At 48.3% G+C, this 8,600-nt stretch overlaps 2 non-coding genes across 2 annotated transcripts; both read right to left on the reverse strand.

Moving 5' to 3' along the window:
* Positions 1-6,239: 6,239 nt before the first annotated feature.
* TRNAW-CCA (transfer RNA tryptophan (anticodon CCA)) lies at positions 6,240-6,314 on the reverse strand. Its single transcript has one exon. It is a non-coding gene; the product is annotated as a tRNA-Trp (tRNA).
* Positions 6,315-8,212: 1,898 nt separating this feature from the next.
* Positions 8,213-8,286, reverse strand: TRNAW-CCA (transfer RNA tryptophan (anticodon CCA)). Its single transcript has one exon. It is a non-coding gene; the product is annotated as a tRNA-Trp (tRNA).
* Positions 8,287-8,600: the final 314 nt, after the last annotated feature.

Genomic DNA, 8,600 nt, shown 5'->3' on the forward strand with positions numbered 1-8,600 from the left:
CGGACGTAGAACGTCCTGTAATACCGCGAGCGTGACGTAGAACGTCATCTAAAGGCGAGGGCGGAAACTGTGCGAGAGCCCTCTTATGCTACCTATGGCATCAAGACTGCCAGAACCGAGACCCTCGTTAAGCTATTAGCAGACAAGTTAAATAAAATGAGGGGCCCGTTTGACAAATTTATGAAGGGAGCCAACAGTCACCGAAACCAAGGTGCATAGGGGAGCCTTAATTTTTTTATGTGTTATGCTTATCAGTGGGATAATAATACTTAGATTAATAAATCGTTTAAAGAAAATTACTTATAAAGCAGCAGAAAAACAACCATGCCGCCGGTGGGATCCGAACCCACGACCTCCGAATATCGCGTACGGTGCTCTTACCAACTGAGCTACGGCGACGGCTGTCCAATCTGCTGCTCTCGTGGCTATTTATGTTTACTGGGTGTAAGCGAACCTTGAGAGTGTTCACCAGCGCCACCCTCGACCATAGCGGCGGACGTAGCACGTCCTGTAATACTGCGAACGTGACGTATAACATCATCTAACGGCGAGGGCGGAAACTGTGCGAGAGCCCTCTTATGCTACCTATGGCATTAAGGCTGCCAGAACCGAGACCCTCGTTAAGCTATTAGCAGAGAAGTTAAATGAAATGAGGGGCCCGTTTGACAAATTTATGAAGGGAGCCAACAGTCACCGAAACCAAGGTGCATAGGGGAACGTTAATTTTTTTTATGTGTTATGCTTATCAGTGGGATAATAATACTTAGATTAATAAGTCGCTTAAAGAAAATTACTTATAAAGCAGCAGAAAAAACAACCATGCCGCCGGCGGGATCCGAACCCACGACCTCCGAATATCGCGTCCGGTGCTGTTACCAACAGAGCTACGGCGACGGCTGTCCAATCTGCTGCTCTCGTGGGTATTTATGTTTACTGGGTGTAAGCGAGCCTTGAGAGTGTTCACCAGCGCCACCCTCGACCATAGCGGCGGACGTAGCACGTCCTGTAATACCGCGAGCGTGCCGTAGAACGTCATCTAACGGCGAGAACGGAAACTGTGCAAGAGCCCTCCTATGCTACCTATAGCATCAAGACTGCCAGAACCGAGACCCTCGTTAAGCTATTAGCAGACAAGTTAAATGAATTGAAGGGCCCGTTTGACAAATTTATGAAGGGAGCCAACAGTCACCGAAACCAAGGTGCATAGGGGAACGTTAATTTTTTTTGTGTTATGCTTATCAGTGGGATAGTAATACTTAGATTAATAAATCGCGTAAACAAAATTACTTATAAAGCAGCAGAAAAACAACCATGCCGCCGGTGGGATCCGAACCCGCGACCTCCGAATATCGCGTCCGGTGCTTTTACCAACTGAGCTACGGCGACGGCTCTCCAATCTGCTGCTCTCGTGGGTATTTATGTTTACTGGGTGTAAGCGAGCCTTGAGAGTGTTCACCAGCGCCACCCTCGACCATAGCGGCGGACGTAGCACGTCCTGTAATACCGCGAGCGTGCCGTAGAACGTCATCTAACGGCGAGAACGGAAACTGTGCAAGAGCCCTCCTATGCTACCTATAGCATCAAGACTGCCAGAACCGAGACCCTCGTTAAGCTATTAGCAGACAAGTTAAATGAATTGAGGGGCCCGTTTGACAAATTTATGAGGGAGCCAACAGTCACCGAAACCAAGGTGCATAGGGGAACGTTAATTTTTTTTGTGTTATGCTTATCAGTGGGATAGTAATACTTAGATTAATAAATCGCGTAAACAAAATTACTTATAAAGCAGCAGAAAAACAACCATGCCGCCGGTGGGATCCGAACCCGCGACCTCCGAATATCGCGTCCGGTGCTTTTACCAACTGAGCTACGGCGACGGCTCTCCAATCTGCTGCTCTCGTGGGTATTTATGTTTACTGGGTGTAAGCGAGCGTTGAGAGTGTTCACCAGCGCGAACCCTCGACCATGGCGGCGGACGTAGAACGTCCTGTAATACCGCGAGCGTGACGTAGAACGTCATCTAACGGCGAGGGCGGAAACTGTGCGAGAGCCCTCTTATGCTACCTATGGCATCAAGACTGCCAGAACCGAGACCCTCGTTAAGCTATTAGCAGACAAGTTAAATGAAATGAGGGGCCCGTTTGAGAAATTTATGAAGGGAGCCAACAGTCACCGAAACGAAGGTGCATAGGGGAACGTTAATTTTTTTTGTGTTATGCTTATCAGTGGGATAGTAATACTTAGATTAATAAATCGCTTAAACAAAATTACTTATAAAGCAACAGAAAAACAACCATGCCGCCGGTGGGATCCGAACCCGCGACTTCCGAATATCGCGTCCGGTGCTTTTACCAACTGAGCTACGGCGACGGCTCTCCAATCTGCTGCTCTCGTGGGTATTTATGTTTACTGGGTGTAAGCGAGCGTTGAGAGTGTTCACCAGCGCGACCCTCGACCATGGCGGCGGACGTAGAACGTCCTGTAATACCGCGAGCGTGACGTAGAACGTCATCTAACGGCGAGGGCGGAAACTGTGCGAGAGCCCTCTTATGCTACCTATGGCATCAAGACTGCCAGAACCGAGACCCTCGTTAAGCTATTAGCAGACAAGTTAAATGAAATGAGGGGCCCGTTTGAGAAATTTATGAAGGAGCCCAACAGTACCGAAACCAAGGTGCATAGGGGAACGTTAATTTTTTTATGTGTTATGCTTATCAGTGGGATAATAATACTTAGATTAATAAATCGCTTAAAGAAAATTACTTATAAAGCAGCAGAAAAACAACCATGCCGCCGGTGGGATCCGAACCCACGACCTCCGAATATCGCGTCCGGTGCTGTTACCAACTAAGCTACGGCGACGGCTGTCCAATCTGCTGCTCTCGTGGGTATTTATGTTTACTGGGTGTAAGCGAGCCTTGAGAGTGTTCACCAGCGCCACCCTCGACCATACCGGCGGACCTAGCACGTCCTGTAATACCGCGAGCGTGACGTAGAACGTCATCTAACAAGGGCGGAAACTGTGGGAGAGCCCTCTTAAGCTACCTATGGCATCAAGACTGCCAGACCCGAGACCCTCGTTAAGCTATTAGCAGACAAGTTAAATGAAATGAGGGGCCCGTTTGACAAATGTATGAAGGGAGCCAACAGTCACCGAAACCAAGGTGCATAGGGGAACGTTAATTTTTTTTATGTGTTATGCTTATCAGTGGGATAATAATACTTAGATTAATAAATCGTTTAAAGAAAATTACTTATAAAGCAGCAGAAAAACAACCATGCCACCGGTGGGATCCGAACCCACGACCTCCGAATATCGCGTCCGGTGCTCTTACCAACTGAGCTACGGCGACGGCTGTCCAATCTGCTGCTCTCGTGGCTATTTATGTTTACTGGGTGTAAGCGAGCCTTGAGAGTGTTCACCAGCGCCACCCTCGATTATGGCGGCGGACGTAGCACGTCCTGTAATACTGCGAACGTGACGTATAACATCATCTAACGGCGAGGGCGGAAACTGCGAGAGCCCTCTTATGCTACCTATGGAATCAAGACTGCCAGAACCAAGACCCTCGTTAAGCTATTAGCAGACAAGTTAAATGAAATGAGGGGCCCGTTTGACAAATGTATGAAGGGAGCCAACAGTCACCGAAACCAAGGTGCATAGGGGAACGTTAATTTTTTTTATGTGTAATGCTTATCAGTGGGATAATAATACTTAGATTAATAAATCGCCTAAAGAAAATTACTTATAAAGCAGCAGAAAAAACAACCATGCCGCCGGCGGGATCCGAACCCACGACCTCCGAATATCGCGTCCGGTGCTGTTACCAACAGAGCTACGGCGACCGCTGTCCAATCTGCTGCTCTAGTGGGTATTTATGTTTACTGGGTGCAAGCGAGCCTTGAGAGTGTTCACCAGCGCCACCCTCGACCATAGCGGCGGACGTAGCACGTCCTGTAATACCGCGAGCGTGATGTAGAACGTCATCTAACGGCGAGGGCGGAAACTGTGCGAGAGCCCTCTTATGCTACCTATGGAATCAAGACTGCCAGAACCGAGACCCTCGTTAAGCTATTAGCAGACAAGTTAAATGAAATGAGGGGCCCGTTTGACAAATTTATGAAGGGAGCCAACAGTCAAAGAAACCAAGGTGCATAGGGGAACGTTAATTTTCTTTATGTGTTATGCTTATCAGTGGGATAATAATACTTCGATTAATAAATCGCTGAAAGAAAATTACTTATAAAGCAGCAGAAAAACAACCATGCCGCCGGTGGGATCCGAACCCACGACCTCCGAATATCGCGTCCGGTGCTCTTACCAACTGATCTATGGCGACGGCTGTCCAATCTGCTGCTCTCGTGGGTATTTATGTTTACTGGGTGTAAGCGAGCGTTGAGAGTGTTCACCAGCGCCACCCTCGACCATGGCGGCGGACGTAGAACGTCCTGTAATACCGCGAGCGTGACGTAGAACGTCATCTAAAGGCGAGGGCGGAAACTGTGCGAGAGCCCTCTTATGCTACCTATGGCATCAAGACTGCCAGAACCGAGACCCTCGTTAAGCTATTAGCAGAGAAGTTAAATGAAATGAGGGGCCCGTTTAACAAATTTATGAAGGGAGCCAACAGTCACCGAAACCAAGGTGCATAGGGGAACGTTAATTTTTTTTATGTGTTATGCTTATCAGTGGGATAATAATACTTAGATTAATAAGTCGCTTAAAGAAAATTACTTATAAAGCAGCAGAAAAAACAACCATGCCGCCGGCGGGATCCGAACCCACGACCTCCGAATATCGCGTCCGGTGCTGTTACCAACAGAGCTACGGCGACGGCTGTCCAATCTGCTGCTCTCGTGGGTATTTATGTTTACAGGGGTGTAAGCGAGCCTTGAGAGTGTTCACCAGCGCCACCCTCGACCATAGCGGCGGACGTAGCACGTCCTGTAATACCGCGAGCGTGACGTAGAACGTCATCTAACGGCGAGAGCGGAAACTGTGCGAGAGCCCTCTTATGCTACCTATGGCATCAAGACTGCCAGAACCGAGACCCTCGTTAAGCTATTAGCAGACAAGTTAAATGAATTGAAGGCACCGTTTGACAAATTAATGAAGGGAGCCAACAGTCACCGAAACCAAGGTGCATAGGGGAACGTTAATTTTTTTGTGTTATGCTTCTCAGTGGGATAGTAATACTTAGATTAATAAATCGCTTAAACAAAATTACTTATAAAGCAGCAGAAAAACAACCATGCCGCCGGTGGGATCCGATCCCGCGACCTCCGAATATCGCGTCCGGTGCTCTTACCAACTGAGCTACGGCGACGGCTGTCCAATCTGCTGCTCTCGTGGCTATTTATGTTTACTGGGTGTAAGCGAGCCTTGAGAGTGTTCACCAGCGCCACCCTCGACCATAGCGGCGGACGTAGCACGTCCTGTAATACCGCGAGCGTGCCGTAGAACGTCATCTAACGGCGAGGGCGGAAACTGTGCGAGAGCCCTCTTATGCTACCTATAGCATCAAGACTGCCTGAACCGAGACCCTCGTTAAGCTATTAGCAGACAAGTTAAATGAAATGAGGGGCCCGTTTGACAAATTTATGAAGCGAGCCAACAGTCACCGAAACCAAGGTGCATAGGGGAACGTTAATTTTTTTATGTGTTATGCTTATCAGTGGGGTAATAATACTTAGATTAATAAATCGCTTAAAGAAAATTACTTATAAAGCAGCAGAAAAACAACCATGCCGACGGTGGGATCCGAACCCACGACCTCCGAATATCGCGTCCGGTGCTCTTACCAACTGAGCTACGGCGACGGCTGTCCAATCTGCTGCTCTCGTGGGTATTTATGTTTACTGGGTGTAAGCAAGCCTTGAGAGTGTTCAACAGCGCCACCCTCGACCATAGCGGGGGACGTAGCACGTCCTGTAATACCGCGAGCGTGCCGTAGAACGTCATCTAATGGCGAGAGCGGAAACTCTGCGAGAGCCCTCTTATGCTACCTATGGCATCAAGACTGCCAGAACCGAGACCCTCGTTAAGCTATTAGCAGACAAGTTAAATAAAATGAGAGCCCGTTTGACAAATTTATGAAGGGAGCCAACAGTCACCGAAACCAAGGTGCATAGGGGAACGTTAAATTTTTTTATCTGTTATGCTTATCAGTGGGATAATAATACTTAGATTAATAAGTCGCTTAAAGAAAATTACTTATAAAGCAGCAGAAAATCAACAATGCCGCCGGTGGGAATCCGAACCCACGACCTCCGAATATGGCGTCCGGTGCTCTTACCAACTGAGCTACGGCGACAGCTGTCCAATCTGCTGCTCTCGTGGGTATTTATGTTTACTGGGTGTAAGCAAGCCTTGAGAGTGTTCAACAGCGCCACCCTCGACCATAGCGGCGAACGTAGCACGTCCTGTAATACCGCGAGCGTGAGGTAGAACATCATCTAACGGCGAGGGCGGAGCTGTGCGAGAACCCTCTTATGCTAGCTATGGCATCAAGACTGCCAGAACCGAGACCCTCGTTAAGCTATTAGCAGACAAGTTAAATGAAATGAGGGGCCCGTTTGACAAATGTATGAAGGGAGCCAACAGTCACCGAAACCAAGGTGCATAGGGGAACGTTAAATTTTTTTATGTGTTATGCTTATCAGTGGGATAATAATACTTAGATTAATAAGTCGCTTAAAGAAAATTACTTATAAAGCAGCAGAAAAATCAACAATGCCGCCGGTGGGATCCGAACCCACGACCTCCGAATAACGCGTCCGGTGCTCTTACCAACTGAGCTACGGCGACGGCTGTCCAATCTGCTGCTCTCGTGGGTATTTATGTTTACTGGGTGTAAGCGAGCCTTGAGAGTGTTCACCAGCGCCACCCTCGACCATAGCGGCGGACGTAGCACGTCCTGTAATACCGCGAGCGTGACGTAGAACGTCATCTAACGGCGAGAGCGGAAACTGTGCGAGAGCCCTCTTATGCTACCTATGGCATCAAGACTGCCAGAACCGAGACCCTCGTTAAGCTATTAGCAGACAAGTTAAATGAATTGAAGGCACCGTTTGACAAATTAATGAAGGGAGCCAACAGTCACCGAAACCAAGGTGCATAGGGGAACGTTAATTTTTTTGTGTTATGCTTCTCAGTGGGATAGTAATACTTAGATTAATAAATCGCTTAAACAAAATTACTTATAAAGCAGCAGAAAAACAACCATGCCGCCGGTGGGATCCGATCCCGCGACCTCCGAATATCGCGTCCGGTGCTCTTACCAACTGAGCTACGGCGACGGCTGTCCAATCTGCTGCTCTCGTGGCTATTTATGTTTACTGGGTGTAAGCGAGCCTTGAGAGTGTTCACCAGCGCCACCCTCGACCATAGCGGCGGACGTAGCACGTCCTGTAATACCGCGAGCGTGCCGTAGAACGTCATCTAACGGCGAGGGCGGAAACTGTGCGAGAGCCCTCTTATGCTACCTATAGCATCAAGACTGCCTGAACCGAGACCCTCGTTAAGCTATTAGCAGACAAGTAAATGAAATGAGGGGCCCGTTTGACAAATTTATGAAGCGAGCCAACAGTCACCGAAACCAAGGTGCATAGGGGAACGTTAATTTTTTTATGTGTTATGCTTATCAGTGGGGTAATAATACCTTAGATTAATAAATCGCTTAAAGAAAATTACTTATAAAGCAGCAGAAAAACAACCATGCCGACGGTGGGATCCGAACCCACGACCTCCGAATATCGCGTCCGGTGCTCTTACCAACTGAGCTACGGCGACGGCTGTCCAATCTGCTGCTCTCGTGGGTATTTATGTTTACTGGGTGTAAGCAAGCCTTGAGAGTGTTCAACAGCGCCACCCTCGACCATAGCGGGGGACGTAGCACGTCCTGTAATACCGCGAGCGTGCCGTAGAACGTCATCTAATGGCGAGAGCGGAAACTCTGCGAGAGCCCTCTTATGCTACCTATGGCATCAAGACTGCCAGAACCGAGACCCTCGTTAAGCTATTAGCAGACAAGTTAAATAAAATGAGAGCCCGTTTGACAAATTTATGAAGGGAGCCAACAGTCACCGAAACCAAGGTGCATAGGGGAACGTTAAATTTTTTTATGTGTTATGCTTATCAGTGGGATAATAATACTTAGATTAATAAGTCGCTTAAAGAAAATTACTTATAAAGCAGCAGAAAAATCAACAATGCCGCCGGTGGGATCCGAACCCACGACCTCCGAATATGGCGTCCGGTGCTCTTACCAACTGAGCTACGGCGACGGCTGTCCAATCTGCTGCTCTCGTGGGTATTTATGTTTACTGGGTGTAAGCAAGCCTTGAGAGTGTTCAACAGCGCCACCCTCGATCATAGCGGCGAACGTAGCACGTCCTGTAATACCGCGAGCGTGAGGTAGAACATCATCTAACGGCGAGGGCTGAGCTGTGCGAGAACCCTCTTATGCTAGCTATGGCATCAAGACTGCCAGAACCGAGACCCTCGTTAAGCTATTAGCAGACAAGTTAAATGAAATGAGGGGCCCGTTTGACAAATGTATGAAGGGAGCCAACAGTCACCGAAACCAAGGTGCATAGGG

The sequence above is a fragment of the Amblyomma americanum genome, chromosome 6, assembly GCF_052857255.1.
Source record: "Amblyomma americanum isolate KBUSLIRL-KWMA chromosome 6, ASM5285725v1, whole genome shotgun sequence".
NCBI lineage: Eukaryota > Metazoa > Arthropoda > Arachnida > Ixodida > Ixodidae > Amblyomma > Amblyomma americanum.